Source organism: Opisthocomus hoazin, chromosome 1 (genome assembly GCF_030867145.1).
Source record: "Opisthocomus hoazin isolate bOpiHoa1 chromosome 1, bOpiHoa1.hap1, whole genome shotgun sequence".
NCBI lineage: Eukaryota > Metazoa > Chordata > Aves > Opisthocomiformes > Opisthocomidae > Opisthocomus > Opisthocomus hoazin.
In genome coordinates this window covers 86658475-86665748 of record NC_134414.1, presented here as the reverse complement: position 1 = coordinate 86665748, position 7274 = coordinate 86658475, and positions in this window count along the sequence as shown.

Sequence of the window (7274 nt, the reverse complement as noted above, 5' to 3'; positions counted from 1 at the left end):
GATCTGCAAACAGGGAAGAGGTGAGATTTTTAAGGTCTTCTCTGCTATTTTTCAGTAGCTAACATCAGCTTTTGCCAGCTCTGTGTGCTGACTACAGTGAAACCCAGTCTTTACCACTTAATTCTCATTACACTTTTAAAAGGGTATTTAAGCACAAAACTTGCGGTTGTAAATTGGACAGAAGCCTAAAGGTTGCCTATGGTAATGTTGCCCAGCAAGGAGCCTATGCTGTTTTCCAGATCTGACTAAGTGCTTTACAGGGAAGGCCTTTTACTCAATTCGCTGGTAGTGCTTACCTACGTTTTAGAATTGCCATTGCAAAATAAGAGATTTCCATGCTCTAAGGGCCTCTGTGCATCCATAGACAAATTTTGCTATGCGGGGCAAAATGCTTATGCAAATAGGAATGATGGTAAAGAAAGTGGAGAAGATAAATATCAGGACAGAAGAACAAAACTGCATTTCTTCTAGCTCCATCAGCTTGGCTATATTTTCTTCCTGACGGCAACTTTGAAACGGCAAAGAAATCCCTTCTTCCAACTCTTCCTGTGACCTAAATGCATAATTGATGGAAATGTATTGGTTGCAAGAAAACCTCACAGAAACCATCAGGAAATCACTGCAGATTAATTTTTCCTCCTTTTGCCACTATGTTTATAAAGATGTGATATGTGGTTTAAGAAGCCAACGCAGACAGTTGCTCTTTAGCACTGCCAAATCGTCCAAACAATGAAAAAGGTTTCTTTCTTTCCTCTTCCTTTCTCTTTCCCTCCAGAGTATCATTATATCAAGCTAAAAAAAAACAAAACCCAAAGAGCTTTTAATTGGCATATCTAAGAAATTGCTACACATTTAGAACAAACTGTTAAGCATCTTGGATTCCTACAAGAACCAGAAGCCAGCGGCGGGCAGCACGGACACGGCAAAGGCCCTACTGCCGCTGCCGTGCTGAGGGTTGGAATGCCACCTCGTGGGCCTGCGCTGCTGGAGCCCTCGGGTTAAATCCCTGCGCGCCACCCTGAAGCAGATTAATAAGTACTGTGGCTGAATCTAGAGCCAGCGGATCACAAAATAGGCCAAGGAATGTGTGGAGCAGCAGGTGAGGGGAGCATTTGCCCCAGCATGCCTGAGACATTGTCTGTTTGTGCAGAGGCAGCACGGAGCAGCCATTCGCCGCTCCTCCTGCCTCTCTCAGTCATCCTCTGGTACTTGAATACACTCATAACTGGTAAGATCTTCTCTTTGAAGCCCAGAGAAAACCTAAATACAAAGAGAATCGTGGGGCCCTTTTGGGTCTGCAGGAGAGATTTGAGGACAGAGGGTGGTTGGCTGCTGTGATGAACTGCCAGACCATCATGCCCAGTGTGGATGGAGCTGTGGTAGATGAAACGATGGATTTGGTTTTCTGTTGATCTGGGAAAGGCAGACTGCGTGTGTCTGTAAGAAAACAAGCTAACTGTGATTTATGATATGGCTGTGTAATGCAATGGGGTTACTCACTGAATACTCCTCCCCTGAGGAGCTGTGAGCTTAGCAGGAAGGAGTGGTGGGAAGGAAATGGCCAGGCAGACCTTCTGAGGACAGCTAAAAGGTCAGTCCCAACAGGGAGGATCCTCAGCCAAATATTGCAGTTCTCCACCTTTTCCTCTTGGCATTTCTGTCCCCTGAGCCCTACTGCCCCAGGACAATGGAGGTGGGAGGCAGTGGTGGCAGCGGTGGTCTCTGGCTTTGCTGAGGAGAAGGTGTCCCTGCTGCTGCTCTAACTGCTGGTGCATGTCACTCTTGTTAGAGAAGAGTGCCTAGTGTTTCTGTGCATGGGGCTTGGTGTGCCAGCAGTTCAAGGGCATGCAGCGGTGCAGGTCAGGATTTTCTAGGGGATCTTTGTGCCAGGAATCAAGAGAATGAAGACATAAATATATTGCTGAAGGAGCTACAGTGTGAAGGCACTACTCTAGTAGGGGCAGGGGTGGAAAAGGCCAACCACTTGTTTGTTGTCCCTTAGTTTGTGTCAATAGTGAGTTGCAATTCTCCATCTAAGAAAAAGCAGACGTCCAGAAGGATGTGCGAAGAGAGGGCTTACCCTTTAACGGAGCCACATTGTATGATCCACAGAAGAGCAGGTCCAGTATTTGCAAGGGGTTGGCCATCAGACAGATGCACGAGCTCCAGCACAACCCGTTGCCATAGCAAAACATTTTAGTCTTGCCCCTCGCTCCCTCCATGTCTGTATCACAGTTGCTTTAGGTTCTTGCACTGGAGAGGATGGTCAGTGTTAACAGGCTGATGCGAAGGGCTCACATACCCTATACGATGTCAGGTATAACTCTGGGCTCACATATCCTGTATGATCACAGAATCACAGAATCACAGAATAGTAGGGGTTGGAAGGGACCTCTGTGGGTCATCTAGTCCAACCCCCCCGCCGAAGCAGGGTCACCTACAGCAGGCTGCACAGGACCTTGTCCAGGCGGGTCTTGAATATCTCCAGAGAAGGAGACTCCACAACCTCCCTGGGCAGCCTGTTCCAGTGCTCCGTCACCCTCAGAGAGAAAATGATGTCAGGTATAACTCTGGGTACTTGGAATAGAAACTGCAGAAGCTGATCTTCTTGGTTGCGTGGTGCCTGTTAGAAACATGGAGGACGGATGTGCATTCAACCTTGCCTCTCCACAGGTATGTTGGTGGGTCTCACAACGTTTGGGTCTGACACACCAGCCACAGTTCCTTTGTTTCCCTGCACACACAGACTTACCTCTCAAACATCTCGATGGTTTCAGCAGGGAGGCAGTTGGGAGGCAGCAGCCTTTCATTCAGTTCTTGCCTCTCCATCCAGTGAGCAAATGTAATCACTGCTAAGAGGGCTGTTTTGTTCCCTGGCCTAATGGATTTGTTCATGGAGAATGAAACATTAGTAAGAGATGCAAAATACTTCATAGCCTCATGAATGGGACATTCTCCTGAGAAAAAGGCATCTTGGCAGGGGAATACTTCCCCTCTTCCCTCATATTGTTGAAGCTTGAACACTAAGAAGCCAGAATTATAACATGGACCCAGAAGAAGAGCAAATGAGAAAGTATATGTTACTGTGGTCTGTACGTACCAGGTCATCAGATGAGGAAGCTGGCTTCTGGTGCTGGTTCCGCAACAGCTTGTCTTTCCCAATTCACCAGCACCAAATGTTTATTCAGTGGAAATAATGCTGGCAACTAGGTTGCTGCTTAGTTAATGACTTTGTTTCTGGCAAATTTGCATTCAGTACAGTAGTCCCAGTTCAACAGAAAGAGCAGATGTGTTGATTTGTTTGGGGTTTTTTGGGGTAATTACAGAAAAGCTGCTGTGGGGAGGCAGAGTGGACCAGGAATAGAGGCTGAACAAGGAGAAAGGCAGAAAGGTTCTGAGCAGAGCAGGGGAATGAGAAAAGGAGGAGGGAGATGAGGGAGTTAGATACCTGCCCTACCTGGTTATCCATCCACAGAGGGAAAACTGATACACTTGGAACACTGCCTGTGTGTCTGGAAGGAGGCAGTCTGGCATGATGAGATTTACTAAGCAGGAGCTGCTGTAGCTACTGGAAACACAGGGATTTCTACTGCCCAAACCCGGCTTGGCAGAGAGAAAGGGAAGGCTTTCATGTACATTCCTGCAGGCTTGAAAAGGAGAGGTATAGTGGAGATTATTCCTGAAGCTCCTGTGACTAGTGGTTTGTGGTAGCGTTCCTTAAAAGTTGAGATGTGGCCAAAACATGATTCAGATTCAATGTTGAATATCTGTGAGGTGGAAAAGCTTCAGCCAGACTGTGTTCATACCTTTGTTCTACCTCTAATTATAGTACCATTTGAATTAGTTAATTGGATAAATATATAAATAATATGATGAAACAGGTGCTTAAATGTAAGATAGATATTAAAAATCATGAATAATCCAAATGACAACTGATCTCAAGGAGTAACTGCATAGATGAAGATTAACTATTCTGCTCAATGATGAAGGGATGTTAGGTGTTCTGTCCTTTGGCTTTGTTTGTTGGGAATTTTTGCAACCATTTGACCATTTGAATATTGCATGCCAGTGAAATACCTTAAGGAATCTGAAACTGTGAACCAACTGTGTAGCAGTCTAGAAACCAGGATTTTCAAAAGTGAGGAATTTTACAGAGGCAGACTCAGACTTTGTCCATTCTGTTCTTGTAACTGTATTTTGATGAAGCCAAGTACCGTGTTCAGGCTATAGCAATGCCTAGAAGTGTGATGGACCCCCTCAGTAAGGTAATTATGAGAGTATAAGCAGGAGCATAAGTTCCCTGCAAAACTCAAGATACACAGTCTGCATCTCCACAACACTCAGAATAGCCAGCTGAGACATCTCTAAGGAGAAGTCCACAAATGCTTGTAGGGCAACGCTCCTTCTGGCTTGCCAGAAAGCCAACCACAGCAGCATTTACAGAATCACACAGAATCACAGAATGTTAGGGGTTGGAAGGGACCTCTGTGGGTCATCTAGTCCAACCCCCCTGCCAAAGCAGGGTCACCTACAGCAGGCAAAGAGGGAGCTATGCTGGCATGTGAGCTGTGCCCACACCAGCAGGTCAGGTGCCACTCAGCACCTATAAGAGCCTGTACAATGGGTAGCAGGACTTTTACGTCACATTATAACAGGATCCCAGCCCTGCCAGGTGCCAGGAGTCTCTAACTGTAGGGCTACTGGGAAAAACATAAGGGCTGGTGATGGGACCTCTCACGCTTTCTTTTTCCTGGAACTCAGTGCTGATCAGGACCATTCTGGGGCCTTTGATAGAGTTTGTGTCCTTCCGCCTCATCTCTGAAACACAGCAGAGTGTAGGTTTCTCTTTTCCCAGGCTTGGGGACTTCAAGATTTTGGTTGTCTGCTCCAGTTCATTCCAAGCTTTTGGTAGTTAATTGGTGTCTAATCCGATAGCCCAATCAGTAAAATTTGTCTCTAGGCAAAATGCAACTTTTGTAAATGTCTAAACATAAATGTATTTTATAAAACATAAGGCTTCGTAATGTGGTAATGCCTTTCCCTGTTACATGGTAGCATATTTTAGAAGTAGAGGACTACAGTTATGATTGTCTGTAGTCATCTCACTTTCATTATTTGGAATGGTCCTTTCCCATGGCACACTTACTGCAGCCACTCATTTCTACTGGATTTATCAAAGGAGAAACACTTGGCCAGCATTTGACCCACCAACCCTGCAGTACTCCACATTAAACTGTGTGCAGAGCAATCACAGTCCAGTTATCACTAGCAACTGCTGAAAATGTGAGCTTACTTCAAAGGAGGAAAAAGTTTTTTAGACAAAAAAATGATAACTTTGGTTGTACTCAATAGAAACACGTGTACTTTTAGCTTTATTTGAGGTATTACTCCTTCCTAGTGATGCAACTAGCCAGCAAACACTTCGCAGGCGATGGTCCTCCTGGGAGTTAGATGCCTCAGTGGACATAACTTTGAGATTAAAATACAACTCTCCCTAGCTAAAATAGTGTACTCTCTAGTTTCCTAAGCAATCTGTGCATTTTTCTGTGCCCTTTACTGAATTTTTGTGGATTAAGAAAGGCTGGGTTACCTCTAGAGTACGTGCTCTATAATGACGGCTGGCCCATGCGAACGTTGCTCCAAGTGCTGTGCAAGCCAGGAACAGACTGCGAGGGCTTTGCAAATCCCCACAAAGAGCCCTGCACTGATTGTTCAGGCTGTAGAATCATTTCTCAAGCGAAACACAGCTGAAGAAGTGCCAAATACCGACTCTCCCCAATCTGCCTGTTACACGTGGTAGTGTCTTCCTAACCAGTTAACTGCTGTGGCTGGGGACAGCATTGTCTCCATAGGAACACTCGGATTGTTTTGACCCTGACTATACAAGATAATTCCAAGGATAGCAAGAGTTGAAATCGTTAACTGTGCTCAAACTGTGGTTATAATGTGCTCAAACTGAGCATATTGATTATGCTCAGAATGCAAGATAAAAGGAGGGATGCAGAGTTGACCAAATGCTGCAGCTACAGGTCAGCAATTCCTGTATCACTTTGCCTAAGAGCGCATAACTCCTGCAGGAGTCTCAGCTTCCCACAGTCTCACAGTCTTCTCACAGTCACGTCCCAGCTCCCAGTTGCCTTCCCTGTGAAGTCACTAATGACTGCTTGAGATGGTAAGCATGTATAGATTGATCTCTGCAAATGCAGCACGGTTTTTCTGAAAAGTCTGTCTTTGTGGTATTTCATTAAGATAGCAAGCCAAAACCCAACCAAAAAACTCAGTGCAGCACAGCAGCACCAGTATCACTGTGTTTGCAGTGCCCTCCAGCAGGCAGCAACACAAAATCCCGCATGCCACGAGAGGGGCCCATCACCACAGGTGCGCCTTTCTCGTGTGGGATACAGTGTCTGTAAGGCTGTGCTTGGTGGGCATCCAGGCCACCACAGTGGGAAGGAGTTAGAAGCAAGGTCGTGTTTGGAGTCGAGGAGCAGGACAGCAGGACAGGAGAATAATGTTGCTTGAAAGAAATACATGGGGAGGAAGGGCCTCCTAAAGGAGCAAAAAGGCAGATGGATGGCAATAAGCTATTTACTTTAGCCTAAATGCAGCCCTGGGACAGGTTACGTGGTGCACAGCTGTAACAGGGAGGTGCTGAATTCCTCTCCACATTTTCTCTTCCATTTTCCAGCTCTGCCATCACAAGCGATGACAGGTAGGTCTAAGGCTCAGTCCCTTGTGACCAACTACAAACTACGGGAACCATTACCACTCATGTAAGTTGCTGCACGCCTGATGCCTCCTGGCTTTTCGGTGTGTGCCCTGGGCCGTGTTAGGGTCACAGCAATCCATGGAAGAAGCTGGAGGCCCTGGGACTCCAGCAGCAGCTTCTGAAATGAGTAATCTAATTTAAACTAGGATATTGCTGATATATCTAATATTATCAACTTGTTCTCTGGAGCATATCTTGAAATCTGTAACGCTTCTTTTGGATAAACCATTGATCAATGCCTCACTTGCACAAAGGCCTGGACTTTTAGTTGGTTAGTACATTAATCAGGATGAAGCCCATATTCTTTGCTGTTACCTAAAAGTTAGCCCCTGACAGAAATTTAAGGGATGTTTCATCCAATTGATTGAACCTGCCATTTTCAGTCTTTGAGCTTAGCTCTGAATTAAAGTGCAACTGAAAAATGTATACAAAAACTGAAATTGTAAAGGCTTTGCAATATCTAGCTTTAGAGAATTTTCATGATTATTGTAAACAGAACAACTTG